Source organism: Rattus norvegicus, chromosome 16 (assembly GCF_021556685.1).
Source record: "Rattus norvegicus strain SHRSP/BbbUtx chromosome 16, alternate assembly SHRSP_T2T, whole genome shotgun sequence".
Lineage (NCBI taxonomy): Eukaryota > Metazoa > Chordata > Mammalia > Rodentia > Muridae > Rattus > Rattus norvegicus.
The window spans coordinates 31,886,846-31,914,827 of record NC_141549.1 but is presented as its reverse complement, the minus strand read 5'-3'; the positions used below and the strand labels follow the sequence as shown (position 1 = coordinate 31,914,827).

Here is a 27,982-nt window from a genome sequence, read left to right as displayed (position 1 = left end):
CCTATCCATATATATATATATATATATACATATATAATATATATGTATATATATATATATAATCAAATGCCTCAATATTTATCATATATGTCTACTTACTGTGTGAGCTCTTGTTTATGTCATACCAGGCAGGAACAATCCCAGAAATCTCATGTGGACCATGTTCAAAGATTTGGAGAATTGACTTTGGCAAAACTTTTAAATTTCTTTAGAGCATTTTTTATTCATTCTTCTGTGGGGGTTAATATCTCTGTTTATTTAGATAATTTAAATAATTACCATTATACACTCTTCTGCCCTTAAAAGCAATTAAATCATAATTTAAAAATCTCTATTCTTTGATTATTTGCTTGTAGAAATGAGGCTGAGTCTACCATCTGGCTATCTGCCTCTCACTAACTTCCTCCTAGCAGGTAGGGGGTACATACCTGCCAGTGTTCTTTTGTACCAGTTCTGAGACTTGCATGGGAACCATGTGACTCAACTTGGCTAGCTGAAAAGACAACTCTTCACTTGTCCTAAACTTATATAGATTGCATGTGTGTATTCTGTCTGAGAATTTCTAAAATATTTTTAAGTATGTTCTCACCCTACGTTGACTGAGATCTGTAGTGGTGAGTATAGGCTACACCAATTTGTGCTCCTGGTAGATGCACTATGTTTGTATCCACAAATGAAAGACACGCACGCACGCATGCACACACACACACACACACACACACACACACACACACACACACACACAAGCTGATTTTTCAAATTCCTTGGCTACATCAAAGGTTGAGCACTCCTAAACCTTCCCCTGACACCCCAGGCCCAATGGGGAAGTGTCTTGTGGCCACTTAGCCAAAATCTCACATGGCTGGTTGGCTTTATCTCCTGAGTCCACCTTCCCTGGGTCACAGCAATTCTGCCTTTCCTTTCTGCATTCTAACCTACACAACTCTAAGGGTCTCGCCATTGGCCATTGACATCTTTATTGATCGATCAGTAAAATAAGTGGGGACAAGGACCTTTAACATTTGGACACGCAGCTTTCCGACTGAATCAAAGCCTTAGAACCAATCTCCAACACTAGTTCTGTGATAATATTTTTGATATTTAGAAAGGGATATGGTGGAATCTTATCGGTAGATAGCTCTAGGGAACATGGGCATTAATGAAAAATAAAGATCTCTCTCTCTCCCTCTTTCTCTCTCTCTCTCTCTCTCTCTCTCTCTCTCTCTCTCTCTCTCTCTCTCTCTCTCTCTCTCTCCACTACACAAGGTGTCTTTCTATATGTGTGTGTCCTTTTCCATCTTTCTTTTCCTCTCTCTCCTTCCTTCCCTTTCCCTGCATCCTTCTCCGCCTCCTTTCTTTCTTTCTCTCTCTTTCTTTCTTTCTTTCTCTCTTTTCTCTCTTTCTTTCTTTCTTTCTTTCTTTCTTTCTTTTACTGACTACTCTGGTTATAAATTATCGGCATTTTGGTGATGAGGGTGAAAGTAGGCATCAATTAATTGTTCTGTTCCATAGAACAAACGCTTTCCCTCGTTTGATAGGATGTTGGCTGAGTCCTTTATCATGTTACTACATTCCTCCTATTCCTAATTTGTCCAGAAGTTTTATCATTAAGAATTTTGAATTACACTAATAATGCTAAAATTCATTAATTGTAAACAACATGGCATTTTTCTCAATAAACAAATATATTTTACATATAATATATTATATAAATAATATATAATAATATACTATATATTATATATGGTATATTGTGTTACTATGTATTATTTATTAAATATTATATTACATACATACATTTATACAATTATATAAATATATTTATATTTAATTATATATTTATATATTTATTTTCTTCTTTCTTTTTTCTTATACATTTCATCTTTATATATACATATTCTATTTATACATACATATTATATATACATATTAAATATCTAAAATTTTATTTATATATGGTCTTTTTATATAGAGAGACAGATAGATAGATAGATAGATAGATAGATAGATAGATAGATAGATAGATAGATAGATATAACATGTGGTTTGTATGTGTGTGTAGGCAGAAACAATCACAAAAAATGTGATTTCACTCAACTACTTTTCTGCTTCTTCATTAAAGAGAAAAATCAGCAACCAAAGCAATAAAATATTAAATAAACACTGCAGTTTCCAATATTTGGAGGAACCACACTGGTTTTCATGACTGACCATACTTATTTTCTTTCCTTCTTGCCAGGGGCATGGCTTCATCTTCTCCCGCTTTTGTTCCACCTGCCTGTGTTTGGCTTTTTGGTACCAGGCGTTTTACTGGGCTGAGGCTGTATCTCATTGCTCAGATTTGTACAGTGATATGGACCAATGCGCCACTTGCATTTTAGTAATTGAGTTATATGGTGTTAGCTTGTTTCAGTTATTCTTTTTCTCAGTTCTTTCTATGTTCAGGATTTTAACTTCTTCTCAGCTACATGCACATGCTTCCTCTGAAGACTTACATTTTTCACTCCACACTTTGTTCCCTCTGATATGATAAATTATATTTTGAAATAATCTCAGGTTTCTCATTTTGCTCATTTTTTTCCTATTTTCAGACCCAGGTAAATCCGGTGCCCATTCAGACTATGCAGTGTCCTCGCTTCTGTTGTATTTAAAACCATGTAGAGATGGGATCTAGTGCTCTTGTGTATGTTCCTAATTCCTCAGAGCCATTGACCATTTCTTCCAATTGCAAATGTGGAACTTCTTTCCAAAGAAAGGTCCCCTCCATCTCTGATAAACTGCTATACCACATTAAGTTCCAAGCTACTCTATATGGAATCTGAAGATTCATTGACTTCATGTTTAGGAGAAAAATATGTCTGTCCCATTGGCTAGATCTTTAATTCCTATCCACTTTCTCAAATGGCAAAAATCAAACCACATTTTGCTCACTAACCATCCAGTGCTAATGAGAGCGAGTAATGATTTGACTGCATTTGATTATCTAGGCTGCTTTATTGGGGTGTAAAATGGACTTAATGGTGGTTTTAAATGTACCATATTTAATAGCTTTGGGGTATGAAAAACTTTGCAACATTAAGTTTTACATTAAGATTTGCTATATGATTTCATTATGATCAGACTCAAAGCTTCTTAAGAAAGCACTTGGGTGTACAAAACAGTCTTCAAAGTGGAAATGCAGGACTTTCTATACATTAAAACTTTGAGAAGCTTTTCTTAACATTAAGAGTAAATATGACTTTTAAAGGTTTTTCATGAGTCTGTTTAACATAAGCTGTACATAAGCACTCCCAATGTGCTGTGGGTGACAGGTTGTTAACCAAAGAATTTGATAATGAACTCATTTTTCTGGGTAATAAGAAAACAGATGCAATAGGCATAAAACAACAAAGTTGTTTTGACATTTTTCTTCCTTTTTTTAGAATACAAATAAAGATATCATAAAGATCAGTAGTGTCAGGCTTCCCTTTTCTGTAAACCCAAATCATTGTATCAAGCCAAGGTACTTTATATTCTGATTTCACATTTCAGCATTTTTAGAACTTTAACTAGATACGTTTTTTTTTTACTTCAAGATTCTTAGTTTATAGATGCCCTATTCAACGATGAATACTCTCACCTGTTACTTATTCTTAGCACCTTGACCAAAAATGAGGCTCTGCCTGAACTGGAACCCTATGCTAAGGGAGCTCTTCATTGCCCTGGGAGGAAGCAGCAGTAATCGCTGAGTAGAAACATTAATATATAGGCAGTCTGTTGTGTTGACTTAGGGAAATGATGGTAGCCATCTCTTTATTCCTTAAATAGGCATCTTTACTCATTCACTAGTCCCCAAGCACAGGGGGCATTCAGAAGTCAGGACAAGCAGAATTTCCAGGCTGCAGAATGGGTAAGATTGTTATGAAACACTGCCATCCAGGTACAGAAGCATCATTAAAGCCAAGAACACATATCAAGATGGATACCTGTGCAAGACTTAGGCTTCCCAAGATTCACCATGATAAACCTGGAATCTTAACTATTTTTTAATTTGAAGTAATCAAAATTTAACTCGTATCATCTTATAGTCTCATTAGATATTTGTGAATATCAGCCTCTCCTAATTTCATTGGAGCAGTGCGTTCTAACAGGTTTTTTTGTCCTTGCCAATTTTGTAAAGCTAGCACTGCGCTGTAGTAAACAGAATCATGATTAGTGATTATTTAGCGCCCTGGAATAGCTTCTCATTGTTGGTTTCTTACCTGTTCCCCTTCCTGTAGCAAACTTAGGGAGGAATGGGGGTCACTCTGTGCTCATCGTAGTCATTACTATCTATTGAGTAAGTGGATACAGTTTTTAGAGAGCTTTATAGAGCTTCAACACTAATAGCAGGCACTCTTAGGAGATGGTGCTAGTGACAAGCATAACACCTTTGTCCAGCAATCATCTTGCCCACAAACCTGAAACATTAGATTATAGACAATTCAATGATTAGATTTCGATAACATATTGAAGATATCAGATATTCCATTGGAATTATTATGAACACGACTTGCAGTGCATACTAAAGGTAAAGTAGAAAAAAATGGTTCCCAATCTCAGATGTCTGATAGCTGCTAAAGATAATAACTGTACTTGCTACTTATCCTATGTGCGTTTGGTTTTATTATTTTGCATTCCACACATTTTGGCCTAGACTTGAGTTTTTATATAAACAGAATAAGGTCACCTTGGTCAGTCTACTGTGTTAAATGTCTTTGGTTCAGGGTTATTTTGAGATCCACCTATGTCCTTGTGGTGTTTACCTTTTATTTATTGTACTCATTGGATTAGGATGTCACAGTTTATTTATCTTTGCTTCTGTAGACTGGTATGTACACTGTTTCGAATTTGGAATTGTTATAATCTAGACTTAACACTCTGTGCAGACCTCCTGAGCCAGTGTTTAGGACCTCATAGAGTTAAATTATTAAACATGTTCCTAAAGTTCCCTAAATTACAGTTTGCTACAAACTGTAACCATTCTCACTCCCATCTCTATGAAAACCTCCATTTCTTCTGAATCTCACATGTGATACAATTAGATGTACTTTCCCAACAAATTTCTGTTTATACTTATCATTGAAAGTTACAACCCCATTTACTTAGTATTCTAGACTTAGTGTCACCAGAGCATGCAAGGTTCCTTTCATGCTTGTGGCTTGTGCTTTTATGTTACTTAAGTGATTTCAGAAATGTGTATTTTCAATTTATATTCACGTTCATTTAATTTTCCCTTTATGGGAAGGACTTTGATGTATTACCTTTTAATAATTTTCTGTACCTTTAGATTTGGTTAAAATATAATCACATCATTTCTCTCTACTGTCCCTTCTTTGCAATCCCTGTCATAGTCTTTCCATTTACTCAAAAATTAATTTTATCATCAAAAATCTATGTACTTTTAACTTTCATGTCTCTTTTTATCTATTGGAAATTTATGTGAAATTTATTTTAATTTCAAAACGTATTTTCTCCTATTCTGAAAGGCTTACAATCCCATTACTTATTAAGTTTTACATTACTTTTTCCTTAATGTCACTTCCTCATATATGGCTTGATATCGCCTCTTACTCCTGTGACCTCTTTGAATGTATATGTTGATGGGTTAGCTCTATGCTGACTTGAAAACATATTGGTTTAGTGTGTTCCCCTCTTCTAATTATATGTATGCTTTTTTCTGGCAAACAGAAGATTTAATTACTGTGAAATAGAATTCATCACATTTTTGTGGTTGCTAGGTATAGCTTAATTCTTAGAAAACACTTTCCATGCTATGGGCTTCATAAAATTCCTACTATCTATCAGTCATGATAATATTGTTATTATTAAACTTAATATTTTATGATGATGATAGTTTTATTCAGTATTAGTAGATAAAGACACTCTTATATAACATGTTATTTTTTCTGTAGGATTTCTTCTAGTTGCTATTATTGGGCTTGAGGACATCAGTACTGTAAATAACAGCAAACTGTTTATCACATGAGGTTTTCTTTTAATTCAGAGACAGGACTCCAAGTTTAAGGGAAAAAACACCATGGAGTAATGCTATAATCATAGAAGTAGAGAGGCTGAGGCAGAACATCAAGAGGTAGAGGGCAGCTTGGGCTACAGGGAAGATAAGGGACACAGCCTATTCCACATAATAAAAAAATTCATGAAGAAGACAATAACGAAGAGGACTTTTAAAATAGTTGTACTTCATTTGTGGGCAACATGAAGCAAAGAAACAATGTGGCTCAGACTTGTAAAATCTACTGCACACATTAGTATTTATTCTATCCTAGAAAGAGTGTTGATGATGTCAGGTCAGAGTAAACTAGCGGAATCATGAGGATATTTGATCATCGATGAAGGAATTTTAACACAGGATTAAAGGAGAAACAAATGATGTGTGTGTGTGTGCATGAGTGTGTATGTGTCTATGTGTGCATGTGTGCATGTGCACATATGTCTATTTCAGTGTCTTTACTTTTTCATTCCCTGTTTTGGTACCTCATGAATTTTAGACTATATGTTTTGAAACAAAAACAAGTAGAAAAAAAAGGGAAGCTCGCAAGGTAAGAAAACACAATTTGGAAGAAAGGATGTAGAAGATGAAGGCGCTAAGAGAAAATAATTTTGGAAAAGAGAACAGAAACAAAATTTGAAGCTTTCAAGATAGTATAAACTCCTTGGTCCTTTGGTGAGGTGAACTGAACACTAAAGAGTTAGCTTTAAAAGTTGAATACAAGTCTGAACTAAAATAGATACTCATCTTCAAACTTATTGATACTTTTACTTTTAGGAAAGAACAAGAACATTGATTTTTCTCATGTATTTGTTTCATCCGTAAAATTACATGACTGAATAATCTGGGATCCAAGCAGCTTACTAATAACAAACTACTTCTAAATACAAAATAAAATTTAAAATCATAAAACTAACATAGTTTAAGATATATACATCATAATTATAGTTTCTTATTATCAGTTGTATATTCTTCATTTCTGCGAATATCTTGTTTTATTTAACTCCGTATTGATTCTTTGTGAATTTCACATCTTGCCCCCAAATCCCACATATTTCCCCCTTCCCTCATACCTGTCCTCACCCTTGCAACCTCCTCCCCGGAAAAAAAAAAAAACAAAAAAAAAAACAAAACCTTGTGGAAGCTGCAGTGTTTGTTCACACATTCATTTAATAAGTCGTTGGTCTCGTGCAAGCCCTCTGGCTTCTGCTACACTATCAATGTTGGATCCTCACCAGGACATCCCTCAGATATCCTGTTGTTGCCCTGTGTCATGAAGATCCTGCAGCTTTGGATCTGTAGGACTGGCCCCTTCACACTCTTCAGCAGTTTGTAGATGGGACAGATGTTAAGATGGCTCCACTCAAAACCCTGAATCTGGGCCTGGATGATAACTGAGCTGCTCAGCCTTCCAGCTCTGACACCCATGCTACCATCACAAGCTCTCAATCTCTACCCCCATGCTAACCCATCCAGTGATCAGTCAGAAAAGGGCAGATCTCATTCCCTTGCTCTTGGGGCTGGCTCACCCATGACACTGCCACCAGGGTCAGCTCTACTGTGCTGTCCAGGTGATGTGCAGGGCTCTCATTCCCAAGTGCTGCAACTGGTGAGGGACAAGCTTGAAAGTATCCTTATTTTCTTTCATTGTCAACATCAAAGTACAGTTCAATGAAAAGAAAGGGATATAAAGATGCTGCTGCTGCTGCTGCTGCTGCTGCTGCTGCTGCTGCTGCTGCTGATGATGATGATGATGATGATGATGATGTTACATGGCTTAAAGGGCTGCACCAGCTTGAAATCCTCTGTTCAAATCCCCAACACCTGTATAAAAATACCAGTAACACCAGAGCTACAGGCTGATGACTGACAGGTCCCTGTGGATCCATGATAAATTAGTCTTGCCAAATCAGCCAGCTCTGGGTTCAGTGAAATACACTGCCTCTTGAATAATATATGCAGATCAAAAGACAAACACTCCAATGTAGGTCTCTAGTCTCCAGACTTGTATGAACAAAAGCACACACTACACACACACACACACACACACACACACACACACGCATGTGTGCACACAAACATGTAAATAAAAACTGAATTGATAACAATTATTGAAAACCAGTAACTTGTTAGCATATAATGTTGAAACCAGCAAGGATTTATATGAATTCCAAGAAGTTAAAAGCTAAGAGCAAATGAATTCCAAGAAGTTAAAAGCTAAGAGCAAATGAATTCCAAGAAGTAGACATCATAATTGATAAGATTTAAGACACCATTTTGATTTCACAATGATATTTACTTAAATACTGTGTCTTCAATACTCTATATCTGGATACAGAAATGGCTTAATGGTGGTGGACATCTACATGGAAGGATAAAGTTTGGATGATTACACTCAATTTATCCTTATATCTCCAACACCACATGCTCACTGAGGTAGAGATTTAGTTCTGTACAAAGGACCTGCCTAATATGCACAAGAACATTGGTTTGATACTAGAACTAGAAAAAAAATCTGCCCAAGTGGCGAATTCTACCTTTCATCCTTTATCCATTTACACACGGGGCTGTTATCTCTATTTGTCTTCAGGATTTGGTTTGAGGTCATTGTTTTCTGTATTGTGAGCAAATCAGTTCATATTCCCTTGTGCATGTTATCAATAAAATCTACAGTTGACCTTACTCTTCAGTCCAGTCAAGCTGCTGTCCCATTAGTCTACCTAGAACACTCCCAACAGCTAATTTAACATTTATTGAATTCCAAATATACTTAAGCATACATATAACATATAAACAGGATGCCTGTTTATTATTTATTGTATGAATATTTAGTGAATATTACCTCAGTGTATAATATATACATAATTATATGCTTACATCTATAAACTATATATTATAAATACACAAATATAAAATATACTTATAACAAACAATTTATAATATAATGTAGTCATGGTGAGTTCCAGGACAGCCAGAACTATATAGTGGAACCTTTTCTCAAAGAACAAAACAAATAAGAAGCATGATTGGGAGGCTGGACCAGGTAAACCTACCCATCATATGAGAACCATGGTGGCATATGCCTATAACCTCAATACCAGACAATGGAGGAGACACTGTGCTACTTGTAATCTAGTCTAACAGAATCAGTGAGCTCCAGACCCTCTGAAAGTCCCCTTCTCAAAGAATAGAGTACAAAAGACTGACGGAGATGCTGTATTAAATTCTGGTCCCTGCTTACATATATACAGGAATATGCTCGTCTGTAGGTCTGGCATGGCTGAATACGGGGTGTGGGGTGATCTTGAGAGCATTACCAGGCTGTTGATCCCTGATCAACATGATCCATGATCTCTACATGTGCTGATGGTTGCTGTTGTCTTGAAACTGATCTGCTTGTTTTTACTACTTTACTTTCAATCTTTCTTTTTGGGAAATATATTTCCCCTATTACTCAGAGCTAAGCATGCTGTAGTAAATGAAACAGATGCACTTCTCAGGAATGAGGAATGGAGATGGTCATGAGGCTGTGGAGGATGAGAAACAGGCCCTCTGCTTACCCCTTAGGGCTATGGGAAGGATCTAGACAACATACCCACAGAGGCCATTAAAACCTACATGGTCCTTTGTAGACACAGTGCATTGCCAAACTTGGCCTTGAATTTGGAATCATGAGGAAACATGTACACTGTAGTCCAATGACTGCTGTATTAATTAGTCAGGGTGAACTTGGGTAGATCAAGGATAGAGAATTAAAGTGGCCTCAAGAAGAAAAGGCGTGGATAGAAACAATAGGAATCTATATATGATTTAGGGATAAATAGTATTAGAAGGAGAGAATGCAAGGCTATGGGATTGTTAGGATGAGGAAAGGAAGATTAAAGAATTAAAAGGCGATGTAGAAGCATGTACAAAGTTAGTCCTCTGTTCTAGCTGTTTGAAGAGTTGGAGATGACAATGACTAGAGAGATATCAGAGAACTAGCTGCTGTACTTGCAGAAATTTTAAAACTTTGTGAGAAATCATTTTAATCTTCATAGTCTGTCGCCTTTCTATTCTTACATGAAAATAATTATTAAAGACTGCTACCTGCTGTACCAGGAAACGACAAGAGCTGTGTCCAGATACCCATGAAGAACAGGCTATGTAAAGACTATAGGAAATGTGCTTTTGTTCTGTGTTTAGTTTCTGCTCTAAGGAAATGGGGATTGGGTCTATTGATCCAGGAGTCATAGCATTTATATAAATTTGAGAATTTTGGATGATTTTTAACAAGGATGAAAGCCTTTATGGTGTAGCAATAGTAAATAAAAGACTGGACTCGGGCTTTCTGGTTGGAAAGGAAAAAAAGAAAGAATGATGAGAAACGTCAGGGAACAGAGAGCACTTGAACTGACTGTTTGCATCTACTACTGACTCCGAGTCACTACTGAATCAGTGCCCTTCCCATTCCTCCCTTTCTCAGGACCCTCCTCAGGCTGAAGCTGGACCTCTGCAAAATGGAGAGGGGGGTGGGGGAAAGAGAGAGGGAGGGAGGGATAGGGAAGGAGGGAGAATGCGTAGGCATTCTGGTAATTTCTGTATTCCATTGTAATATAGCCGAGAATGAACATCAAGTGGAAATTGAAGCACCATCTGATTTCTTAGTGAGAATGTTGTGTTCCGGGTGGAAGCCGAGAAAACTTACTTGAGAGGCTGAGGCCTGAAATGAAAGCTTTATTTTCTGCGTGCATAGGAAGGCAGCCAGTTCGGGATCTGAACCGCATCCATGAAAGGAGACAACATTTTTAAAAGATAGCAACACAAAGCAAGAGGAGGCGAGAAGCGCTGTTGCATTAGCCGGTCATATTTTGACATAAGGGGTTAAGCAAGGCAGGTAACACTGGTGACTGGGCCTTATCTGAGTCACCTGGTCTCACAGTCCTTGAGTCAGCTTTTGCTTTCACGTTCCCCACCTGAACTCTGTCATGGAAACTAAAGAGATAAAGGCGCAAAGGAGCCAGCAGGCAAGCTGCGTGTGGTCGATTGAACCATGAGCCCAGGAATTTAGAACGATGAGGGAACAAAGTCAGTTAGGTCAAAACAGACAGCACATTTATGACTTGCATGCCTTAGTCAGATAACCGGAAAACTGCAGTTTCCCCCTTTGTGTCCTTTATTGGTTAATAGACAAACATGAAACAGCTGAAGAAGCAGGGTAGGAACTGAGTTCCAGAGCTGGGAACATGAACTCAGTTTTGATCCCGTCAGCAAGGTGGATTTTGTTCCTAAGATGGCCGAACTCAGCCAACTATCTCCTAAGAAGAATAAGGATCCTCTGTCATTCCCATCATATGGACTTGTTTCAGAATCCCTGATGAAAAGGCATGCTATGTTATGTGATCAAACTCTCAGGTCCAAATAAAACTCCAGTTCCCTAAACTCCAAAGCAGTCCAAATATGCAGAAATAAGTGCAACCAAGACTATTGGAGGATTTCTGGTGATTAGATAAAAGCCAGCATTCCACAGGAACTCTAGAAGCCGGTTTTCAGGTATCCAAACGGAATCACATCCCTTACCTGCGCACAAAGGGACCCAGGGCTCTCCAATTAACATATACCTTTGGTGTCTATTAGCATATCAAAGTCCAGGTTGAGCTGCAGGCTCCCGAAGTCCTTATTCCTAAGTACTTGTTATACATTTCAAAGCTCACACAGCAGGCTCCTGGTGCTTCTCCATCTCTAGCTACTCACCTTTCTTATAAACCCGCAATTCTCACTATCAGTACTGTTCCTCATTCCTGCTCCTGATCTTGCTGCATATGCTGTTCTCTCCTTATACTTTTTCCCCTGATATTCTTGCCTGCCCCTCTCACACGTGACCCTGGCCCTGACTAGTCTGGTGTTCAGTATACTTCTTTCTCTGGCTGTTTTCCCTGTCACAGCCACAATAAAAATCCCTCATTCCATGAAACAGTCATGTCCTCAGTTTATACACAAAGTACCTTCCATCTTCTGTTTTGTGCCTTGCGGAATGAAAAGATTGTCAGCCCGTGTGAGGTTCCACAGAAAGAAGGATCTCCTTCTCTGAACCGTGTCTCCACGTGGCATCTTTTATTCCAAGTGGGTGTATCTCAGACAAACGGTTTCCAACTGTCCTTAGAAATGGGTTTCCTCTGCTCCCAGGATTCTTATTTCATGGACATTAGAGCCTGCTGCTTCGTCTCATACCACGTTACCTGAGGAGAAATCACAAACTGGGACATTCGGAGATTAACTTTTCCTCAGCTTATTTTTACCAGAATGGTACAAACTGTCATTATTATGCTTCTCAGGTAACAAAGGAAAAGTCACAAAGTGACACCTGGCAAATAAAGGGGGAAAAAGAGAAATCTTAGGAAAGTTTGCTCTGACTTGAATACTTTGTGAGATGAAAAACAGTTGGCCCCGCTGCTTTAAATAAGGCACTGCCGACATGCAGCTAAGTGCCAGTAGGAAACAAGGAAAAGTGGATCTAATTCACTAATACTACTCAGTGTTCAAAATAATTGCTGCGGGACAATGATACCTTTCAGAGGTTCATGCATGCAGAGAAGGAGAGAACTGTTGCTTTCTCACCAGGAATACAATTCCCTGTCTTACCTCTTTCAGTGAGAAAACCACTCCACCTTAGTAATTCAAATACACACACACACACACACACACACACACACACACACACACACACACAGGGTGGGGGTAGGAGAGAGAGAGAGACAAAGAGAAACAGAGAGAGACAGAGACAGAGAGAGAGAGAGAGAGAAGAAAAACAAAACAAAGAATTAACTGCTGTGAAGAGAAATCTAAGCTATCTTAATATATTATAGAGAAAGCAAGTCTTTGTTTCTTTGCAACCAATATATTTATTTTTCTTATGTTTCTATATATCCTATAATTCTAAACATTCTGTTTTGTATCCAACAGAAAAAGATCAGTGCATACATCCATGTACAAATATTATAACGTCCCATATCCTATGTTTACCACATCTATGGCATTCATTTTGATGGCTTAGTGGTTTTTGCATTGAACGTCTTGAACATTGTTGCAAACTCAGGTGGTATCTTAACATAAATCAGCATTGTTAAATTAAAACATGAATATTAGAACCTTCACTCAGAGCCCTGGATAGGCGCACAAAGGCACTTTACTATCCAGGTAAACCTGAGAAAGGTCCATTAGCAAAGTGGAAATGATTGTCATACATGCTAGGCAGTTCATTGACTAACTTGCAGTAATAAATGCATAGCAACTGAAAAGGTTAGAAAGATTACCAGCCAACAATTTTTTGATGTCATTTAAACACAGGACAGCAGCCACAGAAGATAAAAGTAGAAGGCTGCTAGGAGAGACAGAGGGAGGGAAGAGCCATTCTAACAGAGACAGAGCTGGGAAGGTCACGCAGAGAAAAGTAGCTGAAACATAGAGCAGCCAGAGCAAGTGTACCCCCATGGCTCCGTAGAGACTAATACATGCCACTGGAAACACACTCAGTGATATTCTCAGCTTGCTCTCCTCGCGTGAACTTTTCCTCCACATAACGAGTACTGACTTAGTTTTAAGCTAAAAGTCTGGAGATATTTAAATGAAGTCAGTTTTTATAAACCTCTATTGTATTACCCTTAATTTTGTGTATGTGTGTTAATTACGCAGGTGTGTGCAGAGGTCAGAATAAACAGTTGCCTGCCCTGGATCTGGAGTTGCATGTAGTTACCACTGTGAACGTCTTATCCTCTAAAGTGGCAGCAAAAGTTCTAAAACTCTGCTCTATCTAGCCAAGCCTTAACTCAGTTTTTAAATAAATTTTATTTGCATTCATTTACAGATTATAGATTCCATTGCATTCATTGTCAAAGATGTACTATAATTTAAAAATCTGTTACAAATTGCACTTAAAAATGTTTACCTATTTTTCTGAAATATGTGAATTATTTTTGTGAACAGCAGTCTTCTTAGACACAATTTATATCCAGGTTTACTTTTATTCCTCTATAAAATTACTATTAATAAACTAAACTCGTGGATAGATTTTTAACAATTGTAGCTATTGCATGTGAATATTTCTTCTATGTTGGCATTTAATTGTTTTGCATGTGGAACTCATTTAAATAATTTAATTACCTATTTATATTAAAGGAAAATTAAAGTAAATCAATTATGTTGCTCTTTCCACCATCTCTATTTTTCAGAATGAAATAAACTACAGAGAGTTGAAGTAGTAACAGACACAAGGTCAACTACCTTATAAAAGTATACCCACTCAAACCCTTGGCTGGATTAGAGCGAAAACTTTTGGGAAAGGCCTCTACACTATTGCTGTTGCACATTGATTTTTCTCAACCCCAAATATTGGGTCATAAAAGTATGTAAGTTCACCACATTTAATTCAGTTTCTGCACAAACAAAACACATGTCACCAAGTGGTAAGGGACTCACAGGAATATAAGTTTACAGTAAAGTCTGAAATTGAGTTAGATACATATGGTCATTTTTATCCTACTGAGTTTTCTTCATTTGCAATAATTAAAAGCTATTGCATCTAGTTTGCCCTTTCAAAATGAGACTGTCCAGGAGTCTTCTAAGGCAGTCAGGAACAATAGCATGGATGAGTCCATAGCTTTTGGATGATTTTCTTAAGAGACGTCGGTACTCATGTTTCTGGTAATTGATCATCTCTACTGTTGCCTGAGATCTCCTATCAATCTGCCGATTATTAGAGTTGGTTCCATGGTGTAATATCGGTTAGACACAGTACCCTATAATCAGCAGGATCTCAGAGTTAGTCTAGCATTCTGCTGCAGTTTTCATACATTTCTTGAGTTTTCATACATTTATCTTTGATGCTTGTGAATCAAAGGTGAGTAAAAGCTACTGAGACAGCTTTGTGTAGTGAGTCTGATCATCTAAATCAGAATTTTGAAATACTGATCTGGAAAGATGGTTATAATCTCAAAGCTGGGGAGTCAGACACAGGAGAGTCCCTAGACCAGCTAGTCATCATATCTAACTAAGTCAGTGAGCTCTAAGTTAAACGAAAGACCTTGTCTCAAAAGACCAGGGTGAAGAATATGTAAGAAAAAGCCCTTAGCCCTCAGGCGAATCTTGAGAAGACTTTTACTTGCCTCCTCCAGTGCCATCTTGAAGTCAGTGAATGGTGAAGGAGGCATAGAAAACAGACACCTCGTTCTATAGTTATGTCTGTCAGAGTTAAATGAGCAAAGCAGAAAACATGAAATTGAAATTGCAACTGGATTGAATGTCTTATAACTAGAAATAGAAAGAAGCCTATGGAGTGTTGCTGGAATGACACTAAAGGGCTGAAATTTGAGATTTGTCAGAGCAATGTACAAAGATGTGATTGGAAGTGATAAAAGTTTAGACTCCTCCATTATCCTGTTACATTTATGTGACAGGTGATATCAAATGTGACAACTCTTCCTCCTCTACTCCTTCCGGAATAAACCATACAAAACAAATCCAAAGGAGATATTATAAAGATCTGCGTTCTCACCCAGTTGTGCTCTGAAGATTTCACACAGTCTCCTCCTCCAAACTAGTTCATCAAGTACTTTGAATATAATGCAAGAACTCTTTTCTGGGCTATGTTCTCAGGCAATAGTACCATGATAGTTATTCTTGGCTGTCAACTAGACTGCATCTGGATTTAACTAAAAACCAAAAATACCTGTACAGGTGTTTGTTTGTTTGTTTGTTTGTTTGTTTATTAAATCATTGAAGTTGGAACAACCACTTTTAATCTGGGTCTTTGAGATGGGAAGATATACCTTTAATTCAGATCTTTTGAGATGGAAAGATCCAACTTTTATCTTCTGTTGGCAGCTTATGTAAAGAACATGAGTAAAAGTTTGTTTTTTTTTAACCTGCTTGATCTCACTCTTGCCAGCAGGTCTATTAGAACCTGCACTGGTGTCAGCACTTACTTCTTTGGGATTAGGATAAATACTGGAGACAAGATAAGCTACCCAGCCCTGTGGATTGAGCAAGATTCTTAGATCAGCCATTGTTGGATGAGCTGGTCCACATGCATAAGCCACTCTAATAAATCTCCATTCTCTCTCTCTCTCTCTCTCTCTCTCTCTCTCTCTCTCTCTCTCTCTCTCTGAGACAGCTCAGCAACAGCTGAGAGAGAGAGAGAGAGAGAGAGATTTCCTGTACGGAACCCTGACTATTACTAATTGCATTTTTTAATAATAGCTCAGAAAATATACAAGTGTAGTTGCAAATGTCAATACGAGACTTCTTAATCATTTTCCCCTAATAGTTTGTATTTTTCTGTTTACTTCCAATAGGATGATGCCACTGTACATTCTCATTGTTAGACTTTAATTTTTTGCACAGTTTTTGATGCAACATTATTAAGTATTACTGAAGGAAACTGAAAGATAATGTAAGATAATAACGCTCTATTGGTTTGCTTCCATATGACATAGTAACTCTCAGGAGCCATGGAAGCCATTTGTAAACATTTTTATTACTATTTTATGAGATTATAATACAATCTTATATATATTTATATATCATATATAATATATTGTGATTGGAGGATCTAACTTTTATCTTCTGTTGGTAGTTTATATAAAGAACACAGGAAAGGGTTGGGGATTTAGCTCAGCGGTAGAGCGCTTGCCTAGCAAACACAAGGCCCTGGGTTCGGTCCCCAGCTCCGAAAAATAGAAAAAAGAAAAAAAAAAAGAACACAGGAAAAAGAAGCTTGATATATATATATATCAAGCTTGATATATATCAAGCATATATATGTATATATATGCTTGTTTCTTTGTACATATAATAAATATAAATAAATAATATATTGTTTTTCTTTCCCCTCTCCTCCCTCCAAATTTCCCCACAAACCTGTCCATGACTTCTCTCAAATACATGGTCTCAGTGATGCATAGACCTAAAGGCAACAGAGGAATTTCGAGAGTAGAAGAAATAGTCTTTTCCAGGGAAGAATGCATCAAATGTCTGTTCAATACCAAATAGTCAACACTGAAAGCATATATACATGCAAGTAATATTATACACACTGAGAAGGTTATATTTTTGGAATATATGCACAAAATAATTAATGAAAAAGAGGCCACTTGTAAAGCTTTACTTCATAAAAATCATTGAAAAACTGGAATGGTATTTGTTATTCTATATGGTAGCCTGGTGATTGATGCGTAAACAGGTGGCCTCTTGATTACATTGTATACTAATTACAACCTGGAAATGAGACACTGTCAACATCCAACACAGTCTCCACACAGATCTTAGCAACAACAACAACAACAACAACAAAATAGCCTGTCTAAGGAACTGCTTTTTATGGATCAAAAATAGATACCTGGAATAAGTTCATATTTTTGGTTTATGTTCATGAATCAACCTGAAGACGACAAGAAAAATTCACATGTATAGTGACTTTCATAAGCAGGAGGAAAAGGATGGTACCCTTCATAAAAAAACATATTGTAAGACTGCATGAAAAGGGACTTCAGTGGAAAAATAATAAATCCGGATTATATCAGTTTGATTTAGATTGAAATCTAACTCCAGAGGAAGCAGATGCTTTTAAATACATTGCCTATTTCATTCTTATTGGCCAAATGCTCTGTAAAGAACACCTGAATGGGCTGGACCTGAGAAGAACCTGCTTTCACTAGGTTCTCTGCTCCTCTGAAAAACCGGGGTAGAAAAAGAGAATGGATTCTGACTACGGGATAATGAAAGAGAGCAAAGAAGTAACCTCCATAAGTCAGCAGGGATGCACATAGAACAAAACAGAGATTCCGCTAAAGGCAGTTGTATTTGCTATGTCTCCCATTCATTTGATCAAAATGAAAACTAAGGAATTTAAGAAAGAAACGGTTCATTTTCAGTCATGGTTTAAGAAAAGCTGTAGCTCAGGATAGTGGGAAAAAATGGGGGTAAGAATAGGAGACAGCTGCACACTTTGTGTCATTGTTTGGGAAGCAGAGAAAGGGATGCTGGTGCTTACTTGGATTTCTTCTCTTTCCTTTTTCATTTGGTTCATGACTCCAGCCCACCCACCCTAGAGGCAGGTCCTTCCTACTCTTTTTAAAATTTATTCATTCATTTATTTATTTACACCCCAAATAAAGACCCCATCGCTGAGTTCCTCCCCTGCATCCCCCACTTCCTTCTCCTCTGAGAGGGTAGGACCCTCTCAGAGTAACCCCCACCCCCACCCCTCACACATCAAACTTCTGTCAGATTAGGAGCATCCTCTTGCACTGAAACCAGACAGCAGAGGTCCTGGGTCTTTAGTTGATGGCTCAGATTCTGAGAGCTCCCAGGGGTCCTGGTATTGTATTAGCCAATATTTAACATTTTTAAAAGATATCTGTTTGATGGAATTAAGGAAACTGGCAGTGAGAAGAAGAAGAAGCATGTTTGAAGACAGGACAACAGCATGAACATACTCTGAAGAGAACAACGTTTAAAAAGAAAGCAATCTCTTTGAAGAGTATTGATCTTTCCAATATACACAGATAAACCCCACCTAAATAGGAGAGCAGGTAGCAGAGCCAGGGGCTATCATATTCCTCAAGATGGTTTGAACTTTGAATGTTTAACTTTACCTTAAAATCAATGTTTCTGATCCTGTCAGACCTCCAGATATGAGCATTTTAAAGGGTTTGTAAAATTCACTACTTAATGCTTGTTTCCTGTCCTCAGTCTCCCATGCTATTGCTATAAAAGCAATAAATTAATCATAGATTCTATTTCCAACCAGGGAAACTTTCTTTACAAAGAATTTATAGAGTAGAACTGTCTACTCTAAGAAGGAGATAAGAACTACTGTTAGCTTAACAATGTGTAGCAGTCCCCACGTGTTCACTGTTCTGGATGACTTGGCAAAGCAAAGGTCTGGCTGAGGGACTGCAGAGGTTACAGAAAAAGGTGCCTGAATTGGGCACCCGGAAGTGACAAATCCAGGGGTTGCACTCCAACAAGGTTCAACAAGGTTCAGGGTCTATGCTCTTTCCCATCTGAATAAGTTACTTACCCCACAAAAAATATTTTACACATTTACTCAAAAAACAAACAAATAAACAGAACAAAGCAAAAACAATGTCATCATGAGCTTGCTTTAGACAAATGACTTCTTAGATTTCATGAAAAACACAGCTTTCCCAGTTTGATTTTCTTGAGAAGATAGTTAGCATCCTTTTCTGTTCATCCTGCCTGTGATGTTTGCAGCCTTCCCTAGGACTAACTGCCTTGGAAGGACACTTCAAGGAAAATAAAAAGCAATAAGGATTTTAACATGAGACAAAACTCACATATGATCCAGAAGGAGCTACAAGATATTGATAGAAAATATTCTTAGAGAATTACATAGTCCTGCAGTAGTTAATCCAATAATCTTAATCCAATAATTATAAAGTTATAGAGTCAAACTATTTAAATTGATATATTTTTATTATATTTATTCTTATTATTTCTTTATGGTAGATAGTTTTACATGAAATGCTATTTATTAGCCCTTGAATATTCTTTATCTTTCACTTCTTGTGTTATATAAAACATAAAGGAAAATGGAACCATAACACCAAAAGAGAGATTAAGATTTAAAAACAAAACAAGTAAGCAGACAAAAACCCAGAAAGTCCATGCTGTATTTTTTTATTCTATTGCAATGGCCCTTTTTAGCCTCCAGTGCTCTACACAAGGCAAACTGTTCACACAGTGAGCTACAGTGACCGAAACCTGAGGCACATAACAGTGGGTTGAAATAAGAACAGAAACATCTTCAGTTTCATCCTTAAAAAGGAAAATAATAACTTCTAGTGGATTCCATTTGGATCATGAATTCAGATGATGAAGCCTATTTCTAAAATGCAGGGAAATCAATGTGTAGCTGCATGTAAAACTTATTTGTGTTAGTTATTTGTGAATCTATACTTGTTTATATTTGTTGTGCTGGTTCTTTAATTATCAAGCTAACATAATATTATACCATCTGGAAAGAGAATCATATTAGAGGCAGATTTTTCATTGGATAGGCCTGTGGCCATGTCTGGGGGTAGAAGGAGTACCTTAAATAAGTAAATTCATATGGAAACATAGCCAACTGTGAGTGGCACTATTCTCTAGGCCCAGAAACCTTAAGTGGATAAAAGTAAAGAAATTCAGCTGGGCACAAGTGAGGAAGCAGGTGAACCTATGTGAATTCATTTCTCCAGCTCTTGACTGGCTGTGACTAGATGACTCAAATTCCTACAACACTGACATTCCTGAAATATGGACTGCTTATAATTATCAACCAAAATGAATCCATTCTCTTCCAAGTTGCTCCTTGTCCCGGGAATTTAACACAGCAACAGAAATGAAATGTGAATGTGTTATATATGACATTAGATGAAATAAAAGAGAATAAATAAGAGAGAGATGTCACTGGACAAGAGAAAGGATATCATGAAAATAATCAACTGTAATCCCAATGCTTTTCAAGTTCAACATTTGTAAGAGATATAGTTATCCAAAAGCAGACAAAAAAAGATGAGTTTGAGGTGGAACCGAGAGATGAAGATGCTAGCTGCTATTCTTGCCCCTTCTACTGATTTTATGATTAGATATGTGTATTGTTTGTTTGTGTGTGTGTGTGTGTGTGTGTGTGTGTGTGTGTGTGTGTGTGTGCGTGCGTGTGTGTGTACATATTAGCACATGGAGACCGACAGTAATTGTCTCATACCATTTCACAATTAACAGTGGAGTTATTATCACAAGTGTTTTGTAGAATTACAGTTATGAAATGTTACTATCCTCGTCTTTTTTTATCACAGAAGCTCACACATCCAGAACATTCCATAGGTCAGAGTGAAATGGAACTGTATGAACCCGAATCATCAAGGAAGTCAATGGAAATGTGAAAAGTCACATATGCCAGTTGCCAGTGAGTGGATGCTTGTCATAAAAGAGGTGACCGAGTTGTGTTTCCGGCATGTCTGGTGTTCAGTTTTCTTCCTGTCACAGACAAAGCTGCTCAGGCATTTCCTTCTAATGCGGAGCTCCCTGCAGGATACAGTCTTCTTACAAGAAACAGACAACTCTACATGAATGGTTTTGAACTATCTGCTTCAGGGTCGCTGCTGTTTATCCGGTTTGGGGGCAAGGTTTTGCACTGTGGCCCAGGGTTGTCTTTCCCTAGGTGGACAGGTGCTAGAATGACAATCCTGAGCAAAATGATCTCAGGAATCTTGGTAATTGCAACATACCTTCTGATTTCTCACGCCGTCTTCAAAAATTGTTGGTGGTTTTAGTTATATTTCAAATGGTTGCTGTGAGCTGAACCACAAACCATCACAACTAGCAAGGTTTTGGTGGGATACTAATTTTCTGTTTTATTTTCTTTTAATTTCTTCACAAAAATATTGATGTTGGCCTAAGGGAAAATGTTAACCGTGTTTACTCTAACCAACAGGCACAACATAGAGAACTAACGAGTACATGCTAAGAACTAAACAGTAAAATTTCTGGGACTTGAATCTTAGGTCTTCAGAGTACTAAGTAGAAAGCTATGACATCATTCTCTAATCGCCTGGTTTCTGTAAAGGAAAAAGGAGTGATGCTGCCACCTGGTGGTCATGATTTATAAGAGCAGGATGACGTTTTTCCTTTATAAACATTGCACACATCTCTGAGGAAACAGGGTTATAAAAACACATGGCTATTACTGAGGCCCCTAGCAATCAAATGACAAATGACGTACTTGAATGAAACAAATGTGCCAAATATATCCCCATTGGGGAATGTTTGATATGTTTCATTGTGGATTTTATTTATTTTATTACTTAAAATACAAGGTTTTCTTCTCTCACAAATAGTATTCTTCTTTCACGTTAGGTTTGATGTTATGACTACAAATTAATTATCAAGCAAACAAACTTTATTATACTAAACAACGTGCTCTTCATCACCCCCCACAGTTCTATTTACAAATAGTTTCTGTGTGGTGAAGTAAAGAAAGCTCTGTTGTGGGAAAAAAATTATCATTGCTACCACAGGTATGAAATTTTGTCTTTGGCAGAAAAGTATAAAGGTCGTTTTGAATTTACTTAATATTCCTTTCATAGCTTGGATAACTGAGAATAAAGGAGTGGAGAATGGAGGTTTATATGCATAATCCTAGCATTTGGGAGACCAGAATAGGAGGAGGATAAATTTAAGGCTATTCTGGGTTAACATAATAATATTCTATTCAACTAGAATATTATTGAGAACCCTGCAACCAGAGGTGATGCAGGTGTGGCTGCTATGTCACGTGTTCATCAGTAGCTTGCAGAGAGGAAAGAGGCTATGTTCTGACTTGGAACATCTGAATGATTAGCAGCCTAACACTCCCTGAGGGGTGTGGGGAGAGAGAATCTGAAATGACCACCAGTTCAGTGTCAGGGAGGCCTGAACGGGCTCCCAGGATGGGGAACAAGCCAGAGACTAGAAGAACCTGACCTTGGATCTCCAGCCTCAGGCAGGAGTGAACTTAAGACAGGCAACCCTCCCAAGGGCCCATTTCTGCAGGCCATAGTGAGTATGGAGCCTAAGATTACAACAGACCAGCAACATGGGGGCTGTTCAGGGAACTAGACTGAAATGACCACCAGACCAACGTCGTGCAGACCCAAGACAGGCTGACCATGACATAGATGACCCCTACCCAACACCATAAAGCATGAACAGTGCATAGCACTCCTGAGACAACTCCTGAGGTGACCCCAGACACTCAAAGATACCTGGTGCTACTATGAGAAACAAGTAAGTAGAGAAACAGAAGGGTGTGGCGCAATGAAGAGAGGCAGAACTGGAGCCTAGAGCTTAGTGAGGGAGAGCTTGAGCTTTATGTGAGTTGCCAGTGATGCTACCTGGAAACATGGTGGGTCCTGACCTGTGCTGCCACTGTGGAGACCACATCTGAATTCATGGCTCTGCAACAGCAGTGGCTCTATTACCACAAAAGGCCAGGCAGACATCCCTTGTCTGAGCTGCCTCCCAAGGACATGTTAATCTCTGAGAGCTGTGCAAAAGTGCTCCCACCCTTTCCCTGTGCATCTTGAGATAAATGATCCTATAAGTAGCAGAGTTGATCCTGGACCTAGCCAGCTCTCATCCTGGGAGAGCAGGACCTTCACATTGCCAGAGCTGTGGGTGAGCTGGACCTGAGAATAGGAGTATGGGAGAATAGGGAGCTGGCCTTACCACTCATCTCCTTGGAGATGTTGTGAAAATCTTTACCACATAGAATAGGCAGGAGACTGGATTCTTGGGGTCATAAGAGTAGGAGAGCTGGCCCTGCCCTTCACCTGCTACAGCACTCAGGAGAGTAGACCCTGCACTCATCTGGTCAGTACAGTAGAGCTGGCCTTAGATATGGGGGTTGCAGGTGAGCTGTCCCTGAGTGTGTACGTGCAGGAGAACCTACACTGCCTCTTAGCTTCTGAGTTGTGGCACAGACAGATGAGGGAGAAATATCTTTCTCTCCTCCTTCATCCCTTGCCATCTATGACAGGCAGGAAAGATAACCCTGAGTCACGATAGTAGTACTGGCCCTGTCCCTCACCAGCTGAAAGCCTTGGTAGAATGAACTTTGCACCTCCAGTGGGCAGCAGGGTAGAGCTAGGCCTGGTAGCTGGAATTGCTGGTAAGCTGGCTCTAAGGGCCTGAGAGCAGGGGAACCATCTGGCTGACCCGCTCAGATACCTCTCAGGCCCAAATCGAGAGCTGTGACTTGGCACACTCCCCATCTCCCCCATTGATCAACTAACTGCTGGAGAGCATGAAGGGACTGATTTAATAATTCCAAAACTACAGGATCTCCTTGACACTGGGAAACAACAGGATATCTGGGAAGAGTCCAAGTGAGGCTCCAGTATAGTAGCAGAGACAGACGCCTCATATGCAAAGAGTCATTGCAATGAACATTTGCAAGCAAAGAAATGTAGACACAGGGTTTACCGTGGGACACAATGTGCTCAGCATAGCTTCCACTACAAGATTTTTACTTCTTCTCCGTTGGGGATGAAGTTACAAGGATAAAGGGGGCTGAGGTATGAGAAGGATTTGGGTATATGATGTAAAATTCACAAAGAACCAAAATGAGGGAGAAGGAAGAACAGAAGCTAGATGGAGGGTAGAAAGGACAGGAAAAAAGGAACAGTCTCTTAGTCTATGAATGCCTCACTGGCTGAATTTTTAATACACTGTTTCCAATGTATCACAAATATTTCACCTTGTTATGACTTGGTTACCATGTCTTCATAAAAAAGATATTATCAATGGTCTCAAGATATTATCAAGTTGAGTTAGAAACAATAGTTTCAATAAATAACTCTTTCAATAAATAAAAAACTTGTTTAATATAAAAACGTGTCTTGTCTCAGTCAAAAGAATGACCATTTAATGTACTCTTTTATAGAATAAAGCAGGGGCTGGGGATTTAGCTTAGTGGTAGAGCGCTTGCCTAGGAAGTGCAAGGCCCTGGGTTCGGTCCCCAGCTCCGAAGGAAAAAAAAAGAATAAAGCAAAACACAAGGGGCAGTGTATGAATACCTGGAGCAGCCAACTGGATGGTCTACTGGAATGAGTACACTGTCAGGAAAATGTGGTAGGAAAACTACAAAGCCAAGAAGAAACACAAGCATACAAACACATATGCACATATACATGCACATGCACACACATACACACTGTTTGACAATTTGACTGCGACAAAATTCTCAGCCAGTAAAATGTTGGCTCAATAAGCATCACATCCTGAGTTCAGATACAGAGCACCCACATAGATAGCTAGATGTGGAGCTCCTTCCTGTCATCCAGTGCTGGGAGTGTGAGGGTCTCTGAGGCTTGCTAGCCAATTTATCTAAATCGGTAATCTACAGATTCAGTGGAAAACCTAACTTCTAAAAAGAAAGTGAATGGTGATAGAGGAAATTGTCGACACCAACATCTGGCCTAAACACACACACGCACACACATGCACAATAACATACATACACACACACACCACATACAAACACACCCAGAGGCAGGCACACACACCCAGACACACACAAGCACACACCACATACACACATTTGACCTACATATGCACACACACAAACATAGACACACACACACAATCTGACACACACATACGCACACACACACACCATCACCATCATCATCATCATCATCTGGCCTACACACACACACACACACACACACACACACACACACACATTGTTACACCCATTCCCCTATGCATGGATACACAGATACACTACTCACAATACAGTGTGAAAACATCTCACCAAAGGGAAGATTAAAATAGACAGAATGTTATATTTCATGTGAACTATCTTCTTAGGAGGCAGGAGAAATATAGTTGTAAATGTCTGAATTGATTTCACGTTTATGTCCAACTTCACAAACTCAGCACTGAGTTTTTGGGGTTTTGTTTTGTTTTGTTTTGTTTTGTTTTGTTTTGTTTTGTTTTTAAAGAATGGGCCCAGGAAGAAGGAAGGACAGTTCATTGGGCCTTCTTGGTACTAAGTGGACGTTTTGTTCATGAAACCAAAGAAAGTTGTGCACCTCCATACTCAAATGAAGCTAACGCAAAACACAAATGGAATCATAGGTTCCAAATTTCTATTTAAAATAAGTATTCCCTGATTAAATGAGACTTGACAGATTTAATGAGAAACAAATGGTGACCTCAAGCCGAATCTCCTTATTTAATCTAAACAATGGCCAGCACCCTTTCAGATAATATTTGCAAGCCAAAGGTGTTTGAAGATAAATTGTGCAATCTCACTGTAAAATAGTTTAGTGATAAACCTTTTAATGTTTAAACAAAAACTTGTAAATGTGAAATTTACATTTAAGTCATATTAGAAATAGTGTATTGTATTTTTCATATCTGGACATTATAACAGATCTATGCTTCATTCACAACTGTTAAGTGCAACATTTATCTATTTCTATGTAACTTCCAGGGAAATAAGGTTCAAAGAACAACCTGACATGCAACAGCTCTGAGCCGCTAAGAATACAAATGAGGACTTCTGATCAGCTGCAGAACTGCCAATCAAGCCTGAATTGTCTGTATCCATTTGCCGGAGGAGCCACAGTATGTATAAGCCTGTGAATTTGGGGCTGTGATCACAAAAGAAAATTGCCATTGTCCTTGTTATATTGTGCCTCTTCAAATATCCTGATACCCAGGAATTCTGAATGTATGTGTCTGCCATAGAGCAGTAAGAGTAGTTATTAGCTGAAATGAAGTCATACGACCATTAATAGACTCTTAACCAGTGTCACTGTGTCCTTCTAAGCATAAAAGAGCCACAAGGTACCAAACAGAACAGCAAATAATATAGTACTAAGGGCAGAAACACAATCACAAGCCAAGGGACAGAACAGACCATATGTGGCCAACCAGAAGTTAGCAGTAAACAAGTATGAAATCCCTCTGTGGGATCCAGAAATATATCCTTGAACTTTCAGCCTCCTGAACAGTGGTTTTTGACATTTTTAATGCTGTGACCTTTTAATACAGTTTCTTCATGTGACAGTGATCCCTAACCATAAAATTTTTTCTTGCTATTTTATAACTGTAAGTTTGCTACTGTTATTAATTGTAATGTACATATATGTGTTTTCTGATAGTCTTAGGCAACCCCACAGGGATCATTACCACAGGTTGAGAACTGCTACATTCTCATGATTACATGATATGTTTCTTTTGTCTTCTGAGAGTCTTTTATACATTGTTAGAGAATCAGTTGGAAGCTATGGTAAAGTTTTAATACCTAGAAAATGACAAGGAGTGTTCTAAGTATTGATTATAATATTATCATACAATAATACCTATACATAAAGGAAAACAGGACTGAATTGGTATGAGAAATTAGCAATAGACAGAAGCATTGACTGACAAGGAGTAGAGTTCAATGAAATTCTACTCAGACAAAATTCCATTCTGGAAATCCAAGTGTCCAGTACATGTACAGTAGGACTTGAACCTCTAAGTTACTATTACCTTGTGTATTCAGCTATCAATTTTGAACTTAGTCATTCAAAACTATATTTGATTTCACTTATTTTGACTTGATATATACTGCTTCAAGTTGTGGAAGAAAATCTAGTAGTGGTTTACCTAAAAAGATCCCAGCTTTGAATATTAATTAACATTCCTAGAATTGTCACCAGAAGCCACATTTTTTCCCAACACCCACTTCATTCTCTTAACAAGCACAGGCAGTAGAATTATTCTTAACATTTCCCTAGGGCAAACTTAAGATTCAATGAGTGTGATATTCGACAGACAAGGGACAAGTCCTAGCTGTAAGACTGGAGTTTCATGGCAGAATTAGGACTCATTACATAGTCATTAATTTGCTCAGACTTAAAGCATGTGTATGGAGCATGTAACTTAACTCTTTCAAAGTCTTATTTAATAATGGTTCTCAAATGTTTTAACCTCCCTTCTACCCAACGGCTCACCAGAAGTGGTGGAAAAGAATACGGGAGAAGTGGACCTGTTCAGGAATGGTTCTTTGCAGCAAATACCATCTGCATTATCAGGAAATCCACAATGCATTGCGCAGGTCAACAAAGACAGCTCAATCCACTCACAAACTCAAGACTACACGAGCAGCGCAGTTCGGTAGAGTCAGGATAGCAGACATGAATCAGCAGTGGTGGCACTGCCTAACAGGAAAAGTCAGGTCTCAGCCTCAGCACAAGTTGGCAGGAGGGACCAGGGCCAACAGGAATGCCAAGAGAAGTTCTCAGCTGTGCCTCTCTCAGCTACCTGAAGATCAGCAAAGATGAGAGATGAACAGGCATTGCCCAGGTAGCTCTGTAAGCAAGCCAAGCTCAGCCTCCGTCACTGTCTGTCAAGTCCTTTTTAAACTCCCTCCAA

At 38.3% G+C, this 27,982-nt stretch overlaps 1 protein-coding gene and 1 pseudogene; one reads left to right on the top strand and one right to left on the bottom strand.

Moving 5' to 3' along the window:
- Erich1 (glutamate-rich 1) overlaps positions 1-27,982 on the bottom strand; it is a gene marked incomplete at its 5' end in the record, with an annotated part of 52,793,804 nt that overhangs the window by 51,749,536 nt on the left and 1,016,286 nt on the right.
- Positions 22,307-22,424, top strand: LOC120097612 (small nucleolar RNA SNORA17; annotated as a pseudogene).